This window comes from Geotrypetes seraphini, chromosome 1 (genome assembly GCF_902459505.1).
Source record: "Geotrypetes seraphini chromosome 1, aGeoSer1.1, whole genome shotgun sequence".
NCBI classification, from domain to species: Eukaryota; Metazoa; Chordata; class Amphibia; order Gymnophiona; family Dermophiidae; genus Geotrypetes; species Geotrypetes seraphini.
Window position 1 is genome coordinate 445,287,011 of NC_047084.1, and position 23,783 is coordinate 445,310,793.

Sequence of the window (23,783 nt, forward strand, 5' to 3'; positions counted from 1 at the left end):
TGTGGGTCCGAATGAGGATCATAGCTGGAGCTTCAACTTATCCAGTTAGTGATGATATTCAGTTTGCTAACCAGTTATGAGAGCGGACAAAATAAGGACAGATCCATCAAGCTAACCCATGCAACAGTCTGAAGATCGACCAGTAGTTTCAAGTTTCAAGTTTAATAAAATTTTGATTAATCGCTTAATCATAATTCTAAGCGATGTACACATTACTAAAATTACAAAATTTAGTGAACAATACAACGCATAACAAGAACTACCGTAAGTCTTGGAGGACTATTGACAAACTTATAAAACACTAGGGAGGGAAGGAAAAAAGAACTACATGTTATTTGAAAGTAAGCAAGACATTCAAGGAGAATACATGAAGGTATGGGAAGTCAAAATGCTACAATGAGGTTATACAGTAGAGTTAAAATCAGCTTATTATCTCAATATTTTCAGTTTCAGGCTCTATCAGCAACAAAGGGTGCCTTCTGCCGACAACCCTTTAAAGGTAAGCAAGTAAGCAAATTCATTTTCCTACTGGAATTCAGAGAAATATGCAACACCTGTATTTAGTTGTAATTTCAGTTTTTCATTTTAAGAGAAAAATCCTGACCCAAAAACTTACAGGTACATAAGTATCATGGCTCCCATCACCGTCATGAATCTGCTTAGACAGTACATAATTAGGTTCCAGATTGCTACTCTAACCTTTATATACAATGCCAAAGGCCAGACATGCCATTGGCATTGGCAGTTTTCCTGAGCTCGAAGGCTGCGTCTGGAAGCCTTTGCGCATGCGTGGCCATCACCGCGATGATATCATACGCATGCGCGCTTGCGTGTGACGCCATTGCGTCAACATCCACGCATGCGCAAAGGCTTCCAAATGCAGCCTTCAAGCTCGGGGAGGTTTGTGAGGGCGGGGCTGGGGAGGAATGGGGCGGGGCCAGGCATCCTCTTTTATTTCAAAGAGGAAATCTGGCAACCCTAGTTATGTGGATAGTGCTAAAAGTCAGTGCTAAACTGCTACCTTTTTTCTCCCAGCCATACAATGTTTTTAGTAGGGTTACCAAATGTCCGGATTTCCTCGGACATGTCCTCCTTTTGAGAACATGTCCTCCTTTTGGTTGGAGCTACAGCCTCAGCACCCTGGGGTTGTGGGTTCAAACCCTGTGCTGCTCCTTGTGACCTTGGGCAAGTTACTCAGTCCTCCCTAGCCCCAGGTACGTTAGATAGATTGTGAGCCCACCGGGACAGACAGGGAAAATGCTTGAGTACCTGATTGAAAAACCGCTTAGATAATCTTGATAGGTGGTATATAAAACCTAATAAACTTGAAACTTGAAACTTTTGAGAACATGTCTGGGGCTCCGGACGGCTTCTCAAAGCCCAGCACTTTGTCCAGGTTTTGAAAAGCTTCCCGACATTATTACAACATGGATGCAATGCGATGATGTCACGCACCTTGCATGGATGCTGTCTGGGGCGGGGCTGGGGTTGGAACAGGGCGGGAAGGAGGCGGAACTTGGCGGTCCTGGGGGCATGGCCATGGGTCCGGATATTCCTGAAGGAAGATCTGGTAAGTCTACATTTTAGGCTCCTAAAACTAGGAACACAGTCTAGTAGATTTTCAAAGCAGCTAATTTAGGAGCCTAAAGCTCCTAGTTAGGCCTACACCTTTTGAAATCAGCCTTCATCTTCAACTCTTATTACTTTTTAAAAAAAAAATTCTGGTAAAGAGAAGTTCAACGGTGTTAATTTAGGGAACAAAATTAGGTCTTTGCCATATTAGTATAGTATAGCATGTAAGTGTAAGAAGTATCAGTCTTTCCTATCCTTTCATGTTGGATGCAACCTCTGGAGTACTTTGGGATTAGTTCATCAGCCCTCTACATACATGTATTTTTGTTTCATTGCCAAATCATTACAAAGTCCTCCTTTCATTGCTGGACCACCTGACCCCCTGCTGCTCTGACTTGAAAACCAAGAGCGGAAGCTGCTCCTGTCAGCACCTGCCTTTCTCCTGTGCTTACTAAACTGCCCCTTTCCAGCAGTGCTTGAAACCTGTTTTGCAGAGGTTTTTGAACTTCAGATGCCGGAAGGCAGATAACGGGTTGCAAAAACATCTGGGGCTCTGTTCTCTTTTCCCTGGAGAGCTTATTTCTTTCAAGTGTACATTCTTATTTACATTTCCAGAACTAGGCCTTCAGCATGTGATGGGGGAATTCAGGCATGTTTTCTTCCATGGATACCCTGCCTCAGCAACTACACATTCCATAGTTGTCCTTGTGTTAGTTTCCGTAATACTAGAATACTCGTTTGTGATCCCAGTGGAGGCAATTCTATAACTTGGTGCTAAGATGTAGGCATTGCAATGGGCTGCGCTTAGTGCCAATTGTATAACGGTAGTTGGGCCTAAGCTGCTATAAAAAAGTACACAAAGCCTCACTAGTGTGACAAAATATAGGCACACACACTGGCACTGGTGTATGTGGATGCACCTAAGTGTGTGTAATGCACGCAACTGATAGTGTTCTGTAAGTTGCACAATCGTTTGACAATACACAAATGGCCTGCCCATGTATATGCTCCTTCAGAGTTACATGCTAACCCTCAAATTCTGTAAATGTCATCCAATGTTAGGCACCTACAGGGACAGTCATGCATAGGATTACCAGAATTCCTCTTAAAAAAAAAAAAAGAGGACATCTGGCCCCGCCCCCACTCCCGCCCCATTCTACCCCATGCCAAACCCCTCACGAAGCTCATGTCTCCCTCCCCGAGCTTGGGGCCGCATCTGGAGGACCATTGCGCATGTGCAATGACATCGTGCGCATATGAGCATGTATGTGACATCATCATGTATGTGACAACATCCACACATCCATATAGGCCCTCCTGACATGGCCCCAAGCTCGGGGCCTTCTAAAACTCGGGCAAACTGCCAGGTTTTGGAAATCCCTCCAAGCACCCAGACAGTCCTCTAAAAAGAGGCCATATCTGGGGTTTTCTGGACATCTGGTAACCCTAGTTATGCACTAAGTTGGTGATAAGTGCAAAGAATTGATATTAGCAAATATTTATTTGCTATTACACCCCTATTCTATAAACAGCACACCTAGCTTCTCTCCTGAGCAAATGCAAAGGGGCATTAATATGGGAGGGGCATCAGAATGTCTGGGATATTTCCACAAAACTTGCATACTCTGTATAGAATAATTGCATTTTCGCACCCAACTGCCACCATTAAGACCAGCCAAGTCCAACAAATAACATATAATTGGAAGGATTGTAAAAGGCTGAATTATTGTTTCTGGTGGAATTCAGTTTGTCATGTGTATATAATGGAAAGAGCGTTGGCAGTTCAAAAAGGTTATTATAATAAATTTAAGGATATGTGGGGACCATAATTATAATGAATAATTTTCACTTTTCCCAATTTTAATAAACATGTGGATTTGGGGTGGAGGGGGATTCTTGGTTTTCCAATATTAATATATATGAATGACATAAGATATTATTTTCATGTGGTATATTTTAGTTGTATATGAATTTGGGAGGGGGGTGGGGGTTAAATCTTCTTGTTGTAGGATATTGTAGATTTTCAAGTGATGTTGTACTATAATTGTTTGATATTTACTGTACACTTGATGTAAGTTATAAAATGAATAAAGAAGAAAAAAAAAAAAAAGACCAGCCAAGTCCCACTTTTCATTCATTCACAGAATTACTTCACCTCCTAAACTGTGCTGCTCCGTTAGGCATTTGAAGCCCAAGTGCTTGGCTCCCCATTTTTTTGCATTAAATTTAAGCTGCCAAGCTCTGGCCCATTCTCCAAGCTTTTTAGATCTCTCCTTGTGTTATCCACACGACCAGGTTATCTGCAGATTTTGATTTCATCCACAAAAGTAAACCTTAGCCGACAGCCCTTCCACAATTTTACAAAAATATTAAAAAGTACAGAGCCAAGAACCAATCCTTGTGGCACACCACTTGTAAGGTCTCTTGCCTCAGAGTGAGCTCCATTTACCAATATCCTTTGTCGTCTTCTACTCAACCATTTCCTCACCCATTCAGTCACTTTAGGGCACATACCAAAAGCACTCAGTTTATTTATATGCAAATCAATTAATGTAGCTTATGCTTAACTTCACAAAAGGCATAATTTTTTGTTCCCTAGGAGCAATGGTCAAATTACACATGACCCAATGCACCCCAAGGTCACCCGAAAAGGGACAGAGGTGTCACTAGCACATCTGCCTCCAATATCCCCTCAAGAAAAGATATTTCCTGCCTAGAGGCTCACCCCAACAAACAACCCACCAACTTAAAAACAGCTCTAAAGAGAGAGACCCTCATCCTTCCAACATATCTGTCGCCTTGACTAAAACAGATCCCTTGGACACACAAAGAGATCCTTTCCCCCTCCCCCTGAAACAGACTCCTGAAATGACCTCCTCAGAAGATACAATCCCAAGACCAAAGACATCCCTGGACCTACTGGGGCTATTCCTGGTATCTAGCAATAGGGGGCAAAAACAATCTCCATTTCCTCCTCCCCCATAGGTTGCTGGAATCAAAATAGTGCTCTGACCCCCTAGTGGTAATACCACAAGAGTACCACTAGGAGTCAGGGATACCATTTTGATGCTGGCAAGAGTAAATAGGAATAACTTATGCCCCACACCAGTAGACATCAAGGATAGCCTTGGTAGATCTGGGAAGTCTTCTAGGTATAAGGTTTCTTTCAGGTGGAGGGAATCTTTTCGGTGAGTCCAGGTTATTTGCTTTGGGTAGATGAGAGTCTGTTTTAGGGGTGGTGGGCACCTACTCCAAGGTTAGGGGTGGATTGTGGGCAGATCATGAGTGTGTTTTGCATGTAGACACCTGCTTTGGACTTAGGAGTTGGTGGGCGCCTAACTTAGGTGCTGGTATTAAGGCCAAGAAATCCCTGGTGTAGATAGAGTGTGCCTAAGTCCACTTTAGGTGCTGCTAGGCAAAAGTCTATAAATGACGCCTAACTTAAGATTGAAATGCGTTAAGTGCTGCATTTAGGCTCCTTATAGAGAATCGAGCCCTAAGTTTATAGAATACTGTCAGTTACGCCCAAGATCTGACAGTATTTATGCTAGGAATGATCAAGAAGGGGATCACAAACAGATCGGAGAAGGTTATCATGTCGCTGTACCAGGCCATGGTGCGCCCCCCACCTGGAATACTGCGTCCAACACTGGTCGCCGTACATGAAGAAGGACATAGTACTACTCGAAAGGGTCCAGAGAAGAGCGACTAACATGGTTAAGGGGCTGGAGGAGTTGCAGTACAGTGAGAGATTAGAGAAACTGGGCCTCTTCTCCCTTGAAAAGAGGAGACTGAGAGGGGACATGATTGAAACATTCAAAATACTGAAGGGAATAGACTTAGCAGATAAAGACAAATTGTTCACCCTCTCCAAGGTAGGGAGAATGTGAGAGCACTCACTAAAGTTAAAATGGGATAGATTCCGTTCAAACGTAAGGAAGTTCTTCTTCACCCAGAGAGTGGTGGAAAACTGGAACGCTCTTCTGGAGGCTGTTATAGAGGAAAACACCCTCCAGGGATTCAAGACAAAGTTAGACAAGTTCTGCTGAACCAGAACGTATGCAGGTAAGGCTAGTCTCAGTGAGGGCACTGTCTTTGACCTAAGGGCCGCCGCGTGAGCAGACTGCTGGGCACGATGGATCACTGGTCTGACCCAGCAGCGGCAAATCTTATGTTCTTATCTGTTAGGGGACCTTTGATTGAGGGGATTTTGCTGGAGAGAATCATAGTGTGGGCATAGGAATATTGTCACCATTCCCTTTAAAAGATAGTAAGCCTACTATCTGTTATTGCAGTCATAGGTTAGTAACTTCCTCAGTAAATATTGTGCGGCTCCTGGTGAGATGAAATGTCTGTTTTTGAAGAGGAGAAGGTAGGTTATTCTAGATGTGAATTGTCCTGAGGACTGAGAACGATAGAGGCATTGAATGAAACCATTTCATTTTATTTGTAGCAATAAATTAACTACCATTAGCAAAATATCACTCCAAAAGAACCAATCACTTTACCATAATTTCTCACAATCGGAAACATCTAACATTTCACGTTATTTTCAGGCTTTTGCCAGAAACAGCAAGCTTATAAAATTCTAATTTTCTTTAATTAATGCACTGTATATCCTGAAGTTAAGGCCTAAATTAAATCCACCTACTACTGTAGTTTAATTTTTTTTTAAATGTCTTTTTTATTGTCGATCTGTATTTAAGGAACTCTCAGTGCTACGTATAAATTGAAGTTTTTAAATGAAAAACTCTTTCAGGTTTAATTGTCTTCAATCTTATTGTGCCCTTAGAATTTTCTGGGGCTATGCTGGCCTTTTTTTTTTTTTTTTTTAAGAAATCAATAAATTCCCCAGACCATTAACACCATATTAAATTCAGGAAGGATTTTCTCCTATATTGTGCCTATGGCAAAACTCCTTAGTGAAAGGGGCCCCAAAACTCAGTCTGAAACTACCTAACTATATATATTATTTAATGCATTTCTTTGAATGCTGCAGCGCTGTGAAGAATAAATGCTACTACAGATCCCTACTAATAATAATAGCTCTTTTTCCTTTAGAGACTAGTTGCAGTGTAGGGATACTATTATTACTATTTATAATAATAATAATAATAATTCTGTACATAATAATCAATCATTTCTATAGTGCTGCTAAATGTACACAGCACTGTGTATTAAACACATAAGAGACAGGGCTTACATCTAATCAAAACAAACAGGTCAAAAAATAGTTAGGGATAGAAAGGGATTATTTGTTATTTAGGCCCCCTTTTATGAAGCCACATTAGGCTTTTTTATTGCCAGCTGCAATGGTATTAGCTCTGACGCTCGTGAGATGTCTATGAGCGCTGGAGATTTTACCGCCGCTGCTGGCGATATAAAAGTCTAACACGGCTTCATAAAAGTGGGGGTTATGTATTAGAATTTATTTACCACCTTTTTGAACAAATTCATTGAATGGAGTGTACAGCGAGTATAACTCAGAAATAGGCAATAAAGAATTACCGTACAACAGTAAAATATTCAAACAGTACATATAGCATAACGTGCCTATGTACAATGTCTATACAATATACATTAAAAATCTTAATTGACAGGGAATGGAGACAAGCAAAGGTGAAACATATAGAGGGATTCCCTTTTTTAGGAAAGTGATTGAAAAATTGGTGTTACAACAATTAGAAGAGCGTGTGCAGAACCTTGGATGCCTAGACTTCTTTCAGTTCGTTTTTTGTAAGGCACATAGTGTCGAGTTATTACTGATATTTTGCTAGATATTTTGAGGGAGGGCTTGGATGGACATCACTCGTATGATTTCCCTTGATGTGTCCGGGGCCTTCGATACTGTTAATCTTACGGTGTTGTCAAAGCTGAAGAATTTGGGAATTCAGGGAATGGCACCTGGTTTACTTCATATTTGACAGGAAGATCTTTTTTTTTTTTAGTTTATCTTTATTGAGTTTAAATTTTTATGATAACAACAATCATAATGAAATAAAACAGTATCCATTATAAAACAAATCATACAAGAAAGTATAAGGAAAATTAGACATTCTTTCAAATGTTAATTAGTCCACAATCATTGAGGGAGGAGTATCAAAGATCAGAGACTATTTAATCCAACATTTTATCTGGAAAAAAATCAGGCAGTCTGAAATGGACCCAACTTACTAACTAGGAACGTTATCTTGGCTACTAATAAGGGTACTTGCAGTCATTACTTCCTTGCCAAAATAAACCTCGATAGCTATGCAGATTCAAAAAAGATATACTGTATTTTTCGCGCCATAAGATGCACCTGACCATAAGACGCACCCTAGATTTAGAGTAGGAAAACAAGAAAAAAAACATTTTGAACCAAATTGTGTACTAACATATACCAGGCTCTACACCCTGTCCCCACTCCCCTACTAATTATAATGCAATTTTTTCCTTTCCTTTTTTATATACATACAACAGATATAAATTCTCAAAACTGACACATTTCGATCACTAAATTGAAAATAAAATAATTTTTCCTACCTTTGTTGTCTGGTGATTTAATTAGTTTCTGGTTGGACTTCCTTCTGACTATGCTACAACATTTCTTTCACAATCCAGCCCCATCCCCTTTGGGTCCAGGTCTCTATCTCTTTTCCCTCTGCTTACCCTCCCCAGATCCAGTGTTAGTTATCCTTTGTACCTACCACCATCTTTGTTCCAGGCCTCCCTCTCTCTCTCTCCTCTGTTATGATCTTGCTCTGTTCTTCCTCAGGGTTTCTCCCCCTCGTCTCTTCTGTCTGCACCTCCCATAGTCCAGCATCTACCTCCTATCTTTTCCCTTTGGTCCTATCTTTCTTTTGCTTACCCCCCCCCCCCCATGTCCAACATTTGTTCTCCTTTCTTCCAGGACTTTCTCTGCTTCTCTCTCTCTCTCTCCTTCCTTCCTCATTCCCTGGTCCAGAATCTTTCCACCTCTCTGCAGTCTCTTTCTCTTCCCTCTATACACCCCCAAGTCCAACATCTGCCCTCTCTTCTGCCTCCCCTTTGTTTCAGGTTTCTCCCTCTCTTCTTTCTGCTAACATATTGAGTCCTCCCCTCTCTACCCCTTCTAATCCAGCATCTGCCCGGTCTTCAAGTCTGTTTCCCACCCCTCCTCAAGGTCATTTTCTGTCTCTCCCCTCCCATGTCCAGATCTAGCATCCCACTGGGGCCCTCACCTCACCTCCGCTGCTTCCTGCGAGGTTGTTGTCTCCAGCTCCAAGACAGTGCTGGGTTGAGCTGGGATGGGTAGCAGAAGCCCTCACAGTGTAGGGCTGCAGCTTCTGCTTGGGTCCGAATCCATGCTCCAGAGTTGGCAGGCTCTTATCGGTTCCTCAGCACTTGCTCTTTCGTGCTCGCTACCTGGGGCAGGAGATCAGGGGAGACACAGCTCTCCCTTTCTGTCTTCCCTGTCACCAGGTGTTTCTGATGTTTTGATCAGCTCACTGATGCAGAAGACTTTTCCAATAACTATTTAGGTCAAGAGGTCGTTTTCTGAGCTGTGACCGCCACTGAGCTAATTATGGCAGCCTGCAGAGTGAACCTAGCAGGCTGCCGGGGCCTCCTTAGCACATTTCCTCTACCGCAGTTTCACCCCTCCTCCGACGTCAGGGGCGGGACCGCGGCAGAGGCAACGTGCTTCGGAGGCCAGTGGCAGCCTGCTAGGCTCACTCTGCAGGCTGCCGTAATTAGCTCAGGGACGGTCACAGCGCAGAAGATGACCTCTCATACTGGGTGCGGGAAGCAACTTGGAGGGCTATCGCGAGGGCCTCGGTGGGATGCTGGATCTGGCAGCCTAATTAGCTTTAAATGGGGGAATCCGGAGGACTCTGTGGGGGAAGCCAAAGAAGACAGATAGGCACTCACTGACGCTAGGGAGAGCCTTATTGGGCACAGGCATTAAAAAAGGTATGACGGGGTGGAGATGGGGTGTTTATAAAAATGTATCTTCGCTGCATAAGACGCACCAACATTTCCACCCACTTTTGGGTGGAAAAAAGTGCGTCTTATGGAGCAAACAATACGGTATCTAGCTCTCCTAAAATTAACTAAACATTTACAGGGGTATCTCAGTATAAACATAGCTCCAATTTTTAAAACCTGTGGTCTCAAGAGCAAAAACTGTTTCCGTTTTTTCTATGTCATCCTAGAAACATCTGGGTACATTCTTATTTTTTGATTCAGAAACAAACATCTTTATATTTAAAAAAAACAACTTCAAAAGCCAATCGCTATCTGAATCTAAGGCTAATTGAACAAAATGTGTAGCAACTGTTAAATGCTCTGATTCGGACTTCTCTAATAAATTTGTCAAGTCTAGAACATCTATTACAGGTTCTTGATTATCCTCCGGCGTTTTCTTCTTTCCCAAGGAAATATAATAAATTTTTGATATTGGTGGAAAAGAACTTTGTGGGACTTTTAGAATCTCTGAGAGATAACGTTTAAACATATCAAAGGATGTTGTGGAAATGGATGTAGGAAAATTAATCAATCTCAAATTTTGTCTCCGTGTTAAGTTCTTGAGAATCGACAGGAAGATCATTTTGTGTAAATGGTGGACAAAATGTCTTGGAGAAGATGATGATTAAAAGAGGAGTACCGCAGGGGTCAGCACTGTCCGCACTACTGTTTAACATTTATATGTTGTCATTGGGCCAGGTTTTTCAGAACTTAGAGGCACAGTATAGAATATATGCTGACCACATTCTATTCTATTTCCCTAAAGATGAACCCAAAAAAAAGACATTGAGGTTAGATTGAACCATTGCATGAGGGAAGTGTGCGGATGGATGTTAAAGCATGGCGTAAAATTGAATGTTAATAAGGCTGAAATTATGATAGTGGGAGAATATGCCGAGGCTAACATGTTTAACTGTTTTGATGTGCTGGGGACACAGATAGAGGTGAAAAAGGGTTGACCATCTTGGGGACCTGTTTAGATTCAGCACTGCCAATGGGAAAACAGATCTTGATTATCATTCAGGTGGGGTGTGCACAATTACGTACGCTATGTAGGTTAAAACCTTTATTAACACCGTATGATTTTAGAACAGTGATTCAATGCCTGATTTTATCCAGGTTAGATTATTGTAACTCAAATTTCAAGTTTATTAAAATTTTATATACTGCTTATATATTTTCTAAGTGGTGTACATAATTAAAAAGGCTAAAAATATAAAATTACTTGGGTAATCCCAATGACAAGGACACACAAACAAGACCAAGAAGAGGCAAGGGAAGAAATACAATATTCAATAGGAAAGAAAGCCAATGAAAGGGAAACTGAAGAGGGAGGAAATTAGAGTCCTGTCTGGTAGTAAATACTTAGAATGATACTCTCTCTATTTGGGGTTAACTAAAACAAAGATGAAAGCCCTACAGTTATTAATGAATTCAGCAGTTAGATTGATTAGAGGTGTTACAAGGACAACACACATTACTCTCATTCTGAAACAACTTCACTGGTTACCCATGCAACAACGGTTGCACTACAAGGTTTTGTCCTAGGTATACCAGATTTTGTATCAATCGGCCTCTTACTGGTTTCAATTTCTCTGGGATGTCTTTAGACCAAACAGAGCCTTGAGATAGGAGATGGAATGAGATTATTAGCAAAAAAAAAAAAGATGAATGCCTGAGATATGTGGCCACAAAATCAAAAATGTTTTCAATTGCTGTGGTGTCTCTCTGGAATAAGTTGTTGGGACACCTACGATTATGTACTGACCGCTTTAATTTTAAGAAACTGTTAAAAACCAAGTTGTTTGTGTTTGCTTACTTGTAGAGACAATACAGTTTAGGATAAGTTTGATCTTCCTGAAATAAGTATTTTTGGTTTGGTCTTCGAAGTCTACAAGTAGACAATTTTTGAACATCTATGCCATGGAAAGACTGTTTGTAGGGAGTGAATGAAGTTTGTTGTTTCCTAATTAGGAGTGAATGGAAGTTTTTTTAAGTTACTGATTTCAAATTATGTATGTTTTATTTTATGGAAACTGCTTAGAGTATAGGCAGTATACATTTTTAAATAAATATTGATGCAGTGCTCAGTTTCTAAAAAACACTCACCTACACAGCTATCACCTTTATTGGCTCTGTGGTGATTGATGTGATGCCTGTGTGAATTGTTTTATATACAGTATATTTTGATACTGTCATCTTTTGCTTACGCTTGGCCTAAAGAAAAAGGTTCTGCCTTGGAAAGCTTTCATAAAATCTATTGTTAGTCCAATAAAAAAGGTATTACCGGTACTTTTTTTTAAAAAATTCTATTTATTACCTTTTTTTTTTTTTTATTAGCCCTATCTGTTGATGGGATGGTCAAAAATTCTATGAAACTCATTAATGTTCCTCTCCACGGAAATCTTTAGTAAAAGGCGAAAGATTTATTCGGTCTGAAGAGAAACCAGACAGAGTAACCACATTACTTTACCTGTAGAAAACTGGAAATTCAAATCCACACATACATTGAGGCAAAACCAGGACTGGATCAGACTATTTGGTTTACCTAGGGTGAACGGGCAATTCTAGAAACAATTGATAGCCATAACATCTGGGGCCATCATTTAGGAAATCTCAAAAGGCGCTGAGCCTTGTCAGAATGGATGGGAGACTTCTAAACAATGAGTACTGCAAATGTTTTGGTAAAGAACTGCAGGAGGGGACAATACTAGCCAGTGGCGTATCTAGCATATGTAACACCCGGGGCCCATCATTTTTTGACACCTCCCCCCCCCCATCTGTATGAAAAACATGATTTTTAGTAACAATCCACATATCACACATGAATATCTAGGAAAATAATAACACGTCACACATGAATACCTAGGAAAATAATAACAGTTTATATACCGCAGTACCGTGAAGTTCTATGCGGTTTACAAAAGATTAAAAGACGTTACAAATTGAATGAACTTAAGAGGTGAAGGAAAGTGGTTAATAGGTCAGGAGAACCGTATTGAGGAGAAAGAGTTGTACGGGTCAGCTGTCTAGATATTTCAGGAACAGATATGTTTTTAGGCGTTTCCTGAATTCCTCATAAGTAGTGGGCGATAGCAATTGTTCTAGATCTTTACCCCATAATGCTGCCTGATGTGAGAGAAGGTGTTCATGGTGTTTTTTTAGTTTACATCCTCTAACTGGGGGGGAAATTAAGTTTGAGCGTGAGCTTCTCTTGTGTCTGTTGGCTGAGAAGGAGAAAAGGTCAGTTATGTATTTAGGGGCTAGTCCGTATAGTACTTTAAAGCAGAGGCAAACGAACTTAAACTTTACGCGTGCCTCCATCGGCAGCCAGTGCAACTGCCGGTAGTAAGGTGTCACGTGATCAAATTTCTTTAGTCCGAAGATTAGTCTGACCGCTGCATTTTGTATTAATTGTAAACGTTGTATATTCTTTTGAGAAATTCCTAAATAGGCGATGTTATAGTAATCAAGTACTGCAGTGAGCAGTACATCAATAAACCCATTGTAAAACTAAACAAGCCAGACTAGTATAGATCAATCCTACACAGTCAATCCTAACAGAAAACCATGTCTTTTTGAACACAGAGAACACAGAAAACACCTTCACCTAGTATGTAATCACAAACTAACCCCTCCCCCTTTTATAAAACTGTAGTGTGGTTTTTAGCCACTATGGTAACAGCTCAGATGCCAATGCTAAAAAACGCTCTAGTTTTGTAAATGGGGAGATAGAATAAAAATACGTAGACAAAGGTTAAATTGAAGCACCAAGAAGCTGGACTCTGCATAGTTCAAGTTCAAGTTCAAGTTCAGGTTTATTTTGATTAATCGCCTATATAAAACTTTCTAGGCGATGTACAATAAAATACAAGTTATAAAAAACATAATATCATATAAGTATTACAAAACATCCAAAACATCAGCACAAGTAATTATTAATTGATTAAATAAGTAGAGAAGATTTCTCTTTACCTAAAATTAACAAAACATAATAGGGAGGAAAGAAGGGAAAGAGTTACAACATCACAGAAACAGCGATGCATCTCACCTAAAGCAAAAAATAAATAAATAAATATAATTTTTTTCTACCTTATCTTCTCTGGTTTTTGCTTTCCTCATCTTTTTGTCACTCTCTTCCTTTCATCCACTGTCTACCCTCTTTCTGCCCCTTCTATATGGCATCTTCTCTCTTTCTAGTCCCGTTCTAGAAACTTTATGCATCCCCCTTCCATTTCTCCCTTTACCCCCATTAGTCTGGCATCCATCTTCTTCCCTTCCCTCCTCCAATGGTCTGGCATCTCTCCTCTCCTCTTCTTCCCTTCCCTCTCCCACACCCACATGGTCTGGCATTTCACTCTCTCCTCTCCCTTCTCAGCATCTGCCCCCTTTTTCTCCCTCCAACCCAATTCCATGCAGTATCCTTCCCCCTAATGTCTCTTTCCCAGCAATTCCATCAGCATCTGCCCCTTTCTCTCCCTCCACCACGCATCCATACCACCCTGACCCCCTTTATCACCCTTCACCATGATTCCATACCACACTAACCCCCATTTCTCACCCTCCACACCCTTCCATATCACCCTGACCCCCTTTCTCACCCTTCACCATGATTCCATACCACCCTGACCCCCCTGTTCTCACCCTCCACACCCTTCAATACCACCCTGACCCCTTTCTCACCCTTCACCATGTTTCCATAACACCATTACCCCCTTTCTCACCCTTCACCATGATTCCATACCACCCTGACCCCCTTTCTCACCCTTCACCATGATTCCATACCACCCTGACCCCCCTGTTCTCACCCTCCACACCCTTCAATACCACCCTGACCCCTTTCTCACCCTTCACCATGTTTCCATAACACCATTACCCCCTTTCTCACCCTTCACCATGATTCCATACCACCCTGACCCCCTTTCTCACCCTTCACCATGTTTCCATACCACCCTGACACCCTTTCTCACCCTTCACCATGATTCCATACCACCCTGACCCCCCTTTCTCACCCTCCACACCCTTCCATACCACCCTGACCCCATTTCGCACCCTTCACCATGTTTCCATACCACCCTGACCCTCCTTTCTCACCCTCCACACCCTTCCATAACACCCTGACCTCCTTTCTCTCCCTTCACCAACCTACTATGCTCCTTTCTTTCTCTATCCCAAATCAGCGATGACTGCTTCTGTTCTGGATGGAAGAGGTAAGTGACGTTGGAGGGGGCTGGGCCGTCAGACGCTGGGAGTTGTGGCAAGATTCCACGATGACTTCGGCTGCCGATCCACCCCTACCCCCCCCCCCCCCCGATGTCACTTACCTCTTCCGGAACAGAGGCGATAGACGGCGCAGTCATCGCAGGACCTTCATTCACTTCAGCGTGGCTGCCGAATCTGCTCTGTTATAAGTATGGCAGCCATGCTGAGGTACTGTTTGGAACAGCACGAGAGGTTCCGGATCCGGCCGGCTATGCACCCCCTTGGAGCATACACCCAGGGCGGACCGCCTCCCCCCCCTTGGTACACCAACTCCCAGTATGTTAAATGACAATTATCAAAGCCATTCCATGAGCAACTTGCAATTTACCAGAGAAAGGAAAATGGTAAAACCAGAGAACATAATTTGAGGTTGAGGGGTGGTAGACTCAAGAGCAATGTAAGGAAATTCTACTTTACGGAGAGGGTGGTGGATGCCTGGAATGCACTCCCGAGGGAGGTGATAGAGAGGAAAATGGTGACAGAGTTCAAAATAGCATGGGATGAACGCAGAGGATCTAGAATCAGAAAATAATAGTAACTATTGAAGAACTAAGGCCAGTACTGCATAGTCTGTGTTCGTATATGGTCGTTTGGTGGAAGATGGGCTGGGGAAGGCTTCGATGGCTGGGATGGTATAGATGGACTGGAGTGAGATTTGATGGAAACTTCAGTAGTTGGAACCTAAGCACAGTACTGGGCAGAGCTTTGGATTCTTGCCCAGAAATAGCTAAGAAGGAAAAAAATTTTTTAAATTAAATCAGGTTGAGCAGATTGGATGGACCATTCGGGTCTTTATCTGCCGTCAACTACTATGTTACTATATAAACTGTGCATTGCCTTCTCTCGGTTTGGCTAAAAATATTTAAGAATTTTTCTCTGTGTGCAGACCTTTATCCAGATTTTGGTGAGCAATTCCTAAGTGTGTGTGTGTGTGTGGGGGGGGGGTGGGGTTGTGTTTTGAGTAGGATCAGAAAGTAACATCTGTGGGACTGACGCTTCAAAAGAAATGTCCACATGAAAAGAAGATTCAAAAGTTCCTGTGGCAGTTTTGAAAAGGAATGCACATCGTATGTTTTAATAATGAGAAAGCAAGTCTTCCTCATTTATGGTTTGAATTGTCATGCTAAACACCTCCCTTTCCTTCTGTGGTCTATCTTGTCTATTTTGTCGAGTGTTAAAACATAATATTTCTAATGTAATGTTTCCTAATTGGAATACTTTTTTGTAAATTACTCCGATATCAATTAGAAAAGCAATATATCAAATGCTATTAAAGAAATACTTCAACTTTGAAATGTAGTGTAAATTCCACAGGTAAATAATATCTGCAGACTTTTCGCTACAACAAAGTTTGAAAATTGCCTCCTGAGAGAGAACTGTAATGATATCATACAGTATATAGTGGTGAGAAAAGTCTGTGAATGCCATGTATAGTATTTTTATTCTTTTAAACCCAGTAAATGTTGACAAGAAATGATACATAGGGGGTTGAGAATGTCTTTCTGGGAACTAAGGGCCTCTTCTATCAAACCGCACTAGCAGTTTTTAGCGCAGAGAGCCACTGAATGGCCCGCGCTGCTCCCGACACTCATAGGAACCAGAGCTGCCCAAGTCCAGTCCTCGAGATCTACTGGCAGGCCAGGTTTTCAGGATATCCACAATGAACATGCATGAGAGAGATTTGCCTGCACTGCCTTCTTGGTATGCAAATCTCTCTCGTGCATATTCATTGTGGATATCCTGAAAACCTGGCCTACCAGTAGATCTCAAGGACTGGACTTGGGCAGCTCTGGTTTAGGGCCTTAGGCCAAAAAGGGGACAGACTTTTTTTTTTTTTTATTATGCCCCTCCACGTGTATAGCCCTTGATGGAGAGACTACATTATTTATTTATTTATTATTTAGTTTAAAAATTTATATACCTCCTGTTACCAAGCGGTTTCCAATTAAATATACATATCACTAAGATAAATATCATTACGAAAACAAGAACATCTTACTTTACTTCTTCATTAAAATATTACATAAATTACATAATACATAAACAAATAACAGTGTTTTCAGAAACTTCTTGAAATTTACACAATCAGCACAGAGTCACAAGTTTCTTGTTAGTGCATTTCACATTTTCACTCCAGCTATTGAGAACATTGTAGCCCTTGTCACAGCATAGTGCAATCCCAACTCCCGAGTCACTCTCAATCTCATCCCACCCTCAGACCTCAACATTCTTCCTGGTCGATATATTTCCAGAAATATTTGATTTGCTTTTTTTAAATTAAATTAAATTAAATTTTATTTATTTATTTATTTATTTTTTATTAAATCTTTATTCGTTTTTAAAGCCAAGATAATGTGCAACATATTATCATACAGTTAACCCCATACGTACATATCGCCCTCCCCCTGTACCCTTCCCGAGAATGTTAAAATATACCGCATACATAAAATCTTGTTTCCCTACGATTTTCACATATAACGTAGACATGTCTGGACAACATCATAGACATCCCCCCAATATAAAATATCAAAAATCAAGGCAAAACCACATACGCATCAAATCAAATGATCAATTCCAAGGTAGATAGCCACACAATTCACATTAGCAGACTTTTCAAACCACCCTCGTAGATTATGTTTCTCCAGCATAAACACTTTTATATATAGCATTTAGGGAAGGGAAAGGCTCCTTCCAAACTGCCTCCCTTCATTCTCTACTAACCTGGTCTTAGATGCACGTTCAGGGCCCCTTTTACAAAGCCACGGTAGCAAAGTCTCGGCGTGGCAAAGGCTGCAAAGCCCTGTAGAAACTGAATGGGCTTCGTTGCATTTGACGTGCTGGGAATCGCTACCATAACTTTGTAAAAGGGGCCCACAGAGATTTAAACACACAGACTCACCAGTGAAACACAGACACACGCACAGATAAATTTCATGAAATTTTCTCCACATGTTTTCCCCTCTCTCTTTTTTAACAATGAGAATTATAAGTTCTTACCATTGGTGCTTTTGTTTAATTGAAACTACATTATTGCTATGTAATAATGCAAATGTCGATTCAGACGGTCTCTTTGTGTAAGTATTAACAAAAAAAAAAAAAAAAAAAAGGATATAAATTAAACCTTTTCATGTTTCTTGAGACAATAATGTACAAAGTAGTTTCAGATTTAGGAAAAGGATCTAGATGTCATCGTTGATGATACATTGAAACCCTCTGCTCAATGTGCAGCAACGGCGAAGAAAGCAAATGCTGTATAATGTTAGGAATTATAAGGAAAGCAAAACAAAATGTTATAATGCCTTTATATCATTCCATGGTGGTACATTGTGTGCAATTCTGCTCACTGCATCTCAAAAGAAATATAACAGAATTAGAAAATGTACAGAGAAAGACGACAAAAATGATAAAGGAGATGGGATAACTTCCCTATGGGGAAAGGCTAAAGCGACTAGGGCTATTCAGCTTGGAGACGAGACGGCTCAGGGGAGATATGATTGAAGTCTATAAAATGCTGAGCGGAGTGGAATTGGTAGACCTAAATTGCTTGTTTACTCTTTCCCAAAATACTAAGACTAGGCAGCGTGCAATGAAGTTACTAAATAGTAAATTTAAAACAAACCTGAAACATAGAAACATGATGGGAGATAAAGGTCAAATGACCCATCCAGTCAGTCCATCTGCAGCAATCCACTATCTCCTCCACTCCCTAAGAGATCCCACGTGCCTGTCCCACACTTTCTTGAATTCAGACACAGGGCTAGATGCATTAAAAATAGCGACTTGATTGCTTTTGGCCGATCCTCCAGCAGCAATCAATGCGCTACAAAGTTTGCATGCAAACACGACCGATCAATCGCTCAGTGAGCGACTGAGACATGCGCAGAGCCCTAACAGCAGTGACAGGGAAAGCAGCCTCCTGTCACTGCTGTTAGGGCACTATGACCCCCCTCCCCCCCACACACACACGGCAGCGAAAATGGCAGGAGAGGTGCCTACTCTCTCCTGCCAATGCAACACAGTTACCGACAGGTCTAGAGCAATCGGTTTTTACGATCGCTGAAACCCCAGGCACAATAGCTAAGCGATGTTAGTGCATCAATCGATTGGTTATTTTGCACGGGGTTTTAGCTAATTCGCATGGCCGGATCAGAAAACGGGTGATCGAGGAGGAAAACACGTGGTGGGCCATTTTATGCATCAGGTCGGTAATAGCGATCATCGCTAAAGCTGTGAAAACAAGTTTGGCAACGATCACTGACTTTAGTGCATCCCCCAGACAGTCTTTGTCTCTATCACTTCTGCCAGGAGGCTATTTCACACATCTACCACTCTTTCTGTAAAAAAGTATTTTCTTAGATTACTCCTGAGCCTTTCACCTCTTCACTCAATATGCAATTAAACTCTGGAATTCGTTGCCAGGGAATGTGGTGAAAGCAGTTAGCTTAGGATTTTAAAAAAAAGGTTTTGGATAACTTTCTAAAAGAAATCTCCATATACTACTATTACGATGGACTTGGGAAAAACTACTACTTTTTTTCTAGGATAAGCAGCATGAAATCTGTTTTACTTTTTTGGAATCTTGCCAAGTATTTGTGACCTGGATTGGCCAGTGCTAGAAACAGGATACTGGGCTTCCTGGCCCTTTGATCTGTCCCAGTATAGAAACTCTTGTATGTTCTTAAATAGTACGTGAATCCTTTCTACCTGATATTCAGTGGTATTTAGCTGACCGTGAACAGCTCCTGGTTGGCTAAATAGCACTAAGCAAGGGCGTAGCCAAGGGTGGGCCTGGACACACCAAGTTTGAGCTCAGGCCCGCCCAGCAGAGGTGTCAGCATGGAGGGAAAAGGCTGGACTCCCACATCGCTCTCTTCATGGGTTAGTGGCAATGGCAGAGATTTCCACACGCTGCCTGACACTAGCCCAAAAGCCTCTCTTCTGCTACATCCTATCCAGGAAGTTATAACAGAGAGGGCAGGACTTGGAAGGTGCTAAGCTGGCTAATCTGATATTCAGTGGGAGATAGCTGGCTATGACCCATTGAGCATCCTGATCACTGGTTAGCCTGGTCACTGGCTATTGTCATACCTGTGCCCTTAAAGAGCGTAACGGGCAATCAGGTAGTGACACGTTCCAATATGGCGTGGTCCCTTTAGATTTAGGGTGTCTTTCAAATTGGTTACCACTAGGCAGTTGTCTATCTTAGCTTATCTCCAAGGTTCTTTTAAAGAATACCATGTAGTCAGAATGGCCTTGGTGAAAATCATGAGTTTTATTTGGCCACTGGCCTCAAAATCATAGTCCATCACAGGTTTCAATGTGAGCATGAAAATATAAGCAAAAGAAAAGGTTCCTCAAAACAAACTTTTAACTCAATTGCCAGCTCTGGGCTTTAGTAAGCAAATTATATACAGTCCTCTTTACCAGAGTCTTAAGGTTAGACATACATTATGCAGGAAAAAGACTACTATCAATCCTTTAGTTAAATTTTTCACTGTTGTACAACAGCTGAAATAAGCAGCTCCCTATTCCTGAGCTGCAGGAGGGAAGTTTATGGCAGTAATTAATGAGCCAGCACTACTGGGCTGCTGGCACAGGTAGCCATGAGAAAGAGACAGAATCATTTATGCTTCTGGGAAGCAGGTTCCTTAGCAAGATACACACAGCTTTATATCCTTCAGAGAAAACATAGCAGTTTTACACTCAGAGATTCTCAATACGTTTCTGAGAAGCAGGTAGGCTAAATGCAATTAACAAGTTGCTATAGAAACCACTATCAGCTGGGGTTCTCACAGGAGATCTGTTAACAGTGAATCAGAGAAACAAACAGGCTGAGTTTCTTGCTCAGCGTTTGGTTTAATTTAGTCACTGTTTTGTACAGTGAAGGATACTGTCCCTTTGCTTAAAGCACAGAGGAAAAATGCAAAGAACTTTAGAGTCCAAAATTAACCTCTCTGGTAGCCTACACAGTCTGCTTAACAGAGAAAATAAAAACAGCCATGGAAAACATCCAATAGACTCATGTTTGTTTCAAGCCACTTCCATTTGCTCTGGCCAAATCTTAGCTGTAGCATTGCTGTCTTCCCATATCATATCCTCACTCAGCTTTGAAGAACAGACTTCTGAAGAAAGGTTTCCTCCACTTTGCTCATCTCTCATTTCCCAGTCAGGGCTGCCTGCCTGGTCTGGGGTAAGCTCAGTCCTGTTCTGAGCTTCCTGTCTCTCCTCCTGTCCTGCCCTCCTTTGCTTTCTGCTGAGCATCGCTTTAAGCTGAGGGAAAAAACACACCTCCTTGGCTTCAGTGGGGGGGAAGGGCTTTCCTTCCTCTGCCTGGGTTTCTCTGAGGGAAAACTGTCTGTCTGTTTTCTGCCTAACAGGAACTGGATAATTGTAGGGCAGAGATTTCCTTCTTTGCTTTGGCAAAGCTTTCCTGTTCTGTCTTAATCTCATCTTCACTGTACATAGGGTAGTCAGCTAAATTACTGTCATGGGCTCTGACCTGGTCTGCCCTTCTGCACTGGGGTTTGTATGTTTTCCTATATTTTCCTGTGATAAACCTCGGGTCTGCAGTAGGTTTGTCACACTATGTCAAATGATATATTCATTGGTTGTTCGGCTAAGTCTAGCGGCCAGATAGACTTGCCTAAATAGCAGGTCTATCTTTAGCCTCTATGACTTAGCTGGTGAGCCAATGAATATCAGCTTGCCTGGCTATGTCAAACGCAGTTGAAATTAGACCAGAAATTGAATGCTAGTAGCCGGATATGGCCCCGGCATTCAGTTTCTGGATTCACTGCTGACTGCGGGAGATAGCCAGGCTGCATCTCATGGTCTGAATAGGTTTTGCAGCATGAATTGTAGTGGGTGTTCTATAATGATTTGGAGTCACTGAATTCAAAACCGACCTTAATTTTTTAGTATAACCCTCTGATTTTTGGCAAAAGAGCATTATAATGAAAAAATTAACATTTTTGCTATATTTTCTAATGCGTGGAGTAAATGTTATAACAATCTCTGAAATATTAAAACAGTTTGCCTCAAATTAGATTTTTAAGTTAAAGTGAGAAAAGTGAATGGATAACATTGAAGAATGTAACTGAGAATTTTCTGGGGAATAGGAAGGCACCTTGTATGTCCAAATGGTGGAGGCGATGCTTAAAGCATTCTGTGATCTCAAATACAACATGTCACTAAAAATTCATTTTCTCTACTCGCATCTGGATTTTTTCCCCGATAATCTTGGTAGTGTTAATGATGAGCACGGGGAAAGGTTTCACTAGGCCATTGCTACAATGGAGAAACGATATCAGGGCAGATGGAATTCATCAATGCTGGCTGACTATTGTTGGACATTAATTAGAGATGCTCCTAATCTCGTTTATAAACACACTTCAACAGCAAAACGATTCTAGAAAATAATATTTATAGGAACTCTTAAATCGGCACAATACATTACATTATGACTTCTCATGCTATAAATATTTGCGATTTGCTCAAAAACTATACGTGATAGAAGAAAACCGAGGCTTTTTTCATACACAGGAGATCAAATTCTATAAAGTATACCTCATTTTCTTCTTGCCCCAGAAAAAAAATTAAAAATTTGTTGCACAGTGATATCGGCCCCTTTGAGCTCCTTTTATCAAGCCACGCTAGCGGGGTTAGCGCGTCGGACATTTCATCACGCGCTAACCCCCGTGGCTGGCTAAAAAAACTAACACTTGCTCAATGCAGGCATTAACGGCTAGCGCAGCAGGTGGTTTAACACGCAGTATTACGTGCGTTAAACCCCTACCGCAGCTTGATAAAAGGACCCCTTTGTGTCCATAGCATAACCAATGGATTGGTTGAGATGAAATTCCGAGACCACTTTAGGAAGGAATTTAGGATGAGTACGAAGAACCACCTTGTCATGATGGAACACTGTAAATGGTGGGTCAGCAACTAAAGCTTGCAGCTCACTGACTCTTCGAGCAGAAGTGAGGGCTATGAGAAACACCACTTTCCAAGTGAGATACTTCAGATGAGCCTTATCAATTGGTTAAAATGGAGGCTTCATTAGTTGAGCAAGGACAACATTGAGGTCCCAAACCACAGGAGACGGTTTGAGAGAAGGGTTGTCACTTTAAACTTTAGGCAGTGCCCATACCATGCATGTACCAGTGCCCTCCCACCTGATGTCGATTCATGGGACTATCAGTTCTTCATTTTCCACAGAGCTGAGAAGCTGTGTCTTCGGTTTTCTCTTCAGCACATCAAACCTTTACCATTATTCTGTGCTTTCCCTTACTTACTCTTTTATTGTTTTCCTCATAATTCATTCTTTTCATCCTGTTCATCCTGTTCAGCATGAATTGTAGTGGGTGTTCTATAATGATTTGGAGTCACTGAATTCAAAACCGACCTTAATTTTTTAGTATAACCCTCTGATTTTTGGCAAAAGAGCATTATAATGAAAAAATTAACATTTTTGCTATATTTTCTAATGCGTGGAGTAAATGTTATAACAATCTCTGAAATATTAAAACAGTTTGCCTCAAATTAGATTTTTAAGTTAAAGTGAGAAAAGTGAATGGATAACATTGAAGAATGTAACTGAGAATTTTCTGGGGAATAGGAAGGCACCTTGTATGTCCAAATGGTGGAGGCGATGCTTAAAGCATTCTGTGATCTCAAATACAACATGTCACTAAAAATTCATTTTCTCCACTCGCATCTGGATTTTTTCCCCGATAATCTTGGTAGTGTTAATGATGAGCACGGGGAAAGGTTTCACTAGGCCATTGCTACAATGGAGAAACGATATCAGGGCAGATGGAATTCATCAATGCTGGCTGACTATTGTTGGACATTAATTAGAGATGCTCCTAATCTCGTTTATAAACACACTTCAACAGCAAAACGATTCTAGAAAATAATATTTATAGGAACTCTTAAATCGGCACAATACATTACATTATGAC

General features: G+C 41.2%; 1 protein-coding gene and 1 non-coding gene across 2 annotated transcripts in view; both read right to left on the reverse strand.

Moving 5' to 3' along the window:
• BNC2 (basonuclin 2) overlaps positions 1-23,783 on the reverse strand; it is a 1,455,515-nt gene that overhangs the window by 1,283,320 nt on the left and 148,412 nt on the right. The gene's annotated exons all lie outside the window — the stretch shown is intronic.
• Positions 11,899-12,013, reverse strand: LOC117352814. The gene has a single exon (XR_004537867.1). It is a non-coding gene; the product is annotated as a U5 spliceosomal RNA (small nuclear RNA).